Source organism: Neovison vison, chromosome 11, assembly GCF_020171115.1.
Source record: "Neovison vison isolate M4711 chromosome 11, ASM_NN_V1, whole genome shotgun sequence".
NCBI lineage: Eukaryota > Metazoa > Chordata > Mammalia > Carnivora > Mustelidae > Neogale > Neogale vison.
In genome coordinates, this window is record NC_058101.1 from 9,134,026 (window position 1) to 9,136,441 (window position 2,416).

Below are 2,416 nucleotides of genomic sequence, written 5' to 3' on the forward strand. Positions count from 1 at the left end.
CTCCAAAATCTCACATTTATCCTTATCCCAGGACACTTACACACTTTTGGTTCCACCTCTCACCAAATCATGCTTGAGTTATTATGATAAACTCAACTAACATACATACCTCAAGTCCCTGTCGACTCTGGTTAATCCTAAAATTTTCCTTTCCGTAAAATCTTATAAAGTTTATTTTAAATAAATTCCAGGCTTCTTTTCCTAGTATTCAAAATATTCAGAAATCTGATTAGTTTATAATATCCATAAAAGCAGAGGCTCTATCTTTCCCCATCGCTGCAATGTCCCCAGTGGATAACACATGATCTGCATATAATATGTGTTCAATAATATTTATTGAATGGATGAGGAAATAAATGAACAAATAAATGAAGAAACAGTCTCCTGTAGCATATTTTCTCTTTCTCTGTTACATGTCAGTTCCTCCATTGTCAGTGATATTCACTGTAACATTTTTGCAAGCCTACAAAATATCAAAGTATGCAACACTGTATAGGTGAGAAGGCTATGCAAGGTGTGGAGAAGGCTGTGCAAGGTGTGGAGAAGTCATCCCCTTGGTTTCCTAGAATGCAAGTTCATTTCCAGACCAAAGCATCTGCGTGCTAGGTTGTCTCCCACCATGATGGTTGCCCCTTGCTTTCTATTTATAGAAATCCTCCTCCTCTTCAGAACATAACTCAGAACATTCTCTCCCTAGTCTCATTCTTTTCACTCTCTTCTGATAATCTCTATTACTTTTTTAGTTCTTAGTCATATCTTTTATATTTGTATGGTTTTATTAAATGTTAATTATTTTATAAGAATAAGGATTTTCTCAATTCATTGTATTCTCAACAAAATGTCAGTTTAGTATTAGACACTTAATAGATAGTTGTTAAACCTATGAATTAAATCAAATGAGTAAAAATTGCCAAGTTAATATATTGTGGAAAACACTAAGGAAGGTTATTGAATATCCATCTCCAGAAGACTGAAGGTTCATGTAAGTAATCACATGCACTCCTGGCATGCCGTAGGTGCTCCACAGTTATTCGTTGCATGAATGAATGAACAGTTTCCAGTCCAGTGTCCACCAACTCCTTGATATCCATGAAAGCATAATAAAAGTTCATGAGCTTATCGTCAATATTGCAAATAATAGCAATAGAAAGTTTATGTTTATTCGTGGTAAGGAGACAAATGCAAAAATCTCATGTTACGAAGAGTACGGCGTAAACATGGGGAAGCAAAAGAAAGCAAGGAAGTATGCAACTATTGAAGCGAATGCTTAGTCTCTGAGATCAGAGGCTTAAAGAAAAGGATAGATTAAAACCTTAAAAAAAAAAAAAAAGAAAGAAAGAAAAGAAAGATCCCAGTGCCCTCAAGGAAATAGAAGTCCCCGAACATCCTTACTGCTTATTCTTCCAATATAACACAAAGCTGGGCCGACCTTACCACATCCTGGTTGATACCAACTTTATCAACTTTTCCATTAAAGTCAAACTTGACTTAGTAAAGTCAATGATGGACTGTCTTTATGCCAAGTGTAAATCCCTTGTATAACTGACTGTGTAATGGCTGAAATTGAGAAACTGGGGCGGAAGTATTGAGTGGCTCTGAGGATTGCCAAGGATCCAAGATTTGAATGATTACCATGCACACACAAGGGAATCTATGCAGGTGACTGCTTAGTACAGAGAGTAACTCAGCAAGTGTTATACTGTGTTATATGGTGGCCACAGCTGACCAGGACCTTGAACGAAGGATCTGGTCGATCCCTGGAGTTCCCATCATGTACATTTCTAACCATAGGTACAACATTGAGTGGATGCCAGATGATTATGGAGCCTCTCTGTTCTAATTCTTTTTTTTTTTTAATTTCTTTTCAGTTTCCAGAATTCATTGTTTATGCAACCACACCCAGTGCTCCATGCAATACATGCCCTCCACAATGCCCACCACCAGGCTCACCCAACTTCCCGTCCCCCACCCCTTCAAAACCCTCAGTTTGTTTCTCAGAGTCCACAGTCTCTCATGGTCCATCTCCCCCTCCAATTTCCCTTGACTCCCTTCTCCTATCCATCTTCCCATGTCCTCCATGTTATTCCTTATGCTCCACAAATAAATGAAACCATATGATAATTGTCTCTGTTCTAATTCTTAAAAGATAGAGTTCCTCTGCCTTCCTTTACCAAGTTTTTCTGTTGCCAGTTCATATTAGCAACATGCGATAGCATGAATTCTTCTTCTTCCCTTTTTCCTCTGTTATGAACTGAGTATGATTTAATACACTCACTTTTTTATGTTGTTTTGAAATTGATATTTTGTTTCATTTTAAATATTGTTGCACCTTTTTATAAATAAGATGATTGCTCATAAATAAAATCACAAGTTAATTTACATTAGGTTAAAACTGTATCAAAACTGTGGTGCTAGG

General features: G+C 36.9%; 1 pseudogene; it reads left to right on the forward strand.

Moving 5' to 3' along the window:
* The first annotated feature begins 1,217 nt into the window (after window positions 1-1,217).
* LOC122889631 lies at window positions 1,218-1,840 on the forward strand (annotated as a pseudogene).
* Window positions 1,841-2,416: the final 576 nt, after the last annotated feature.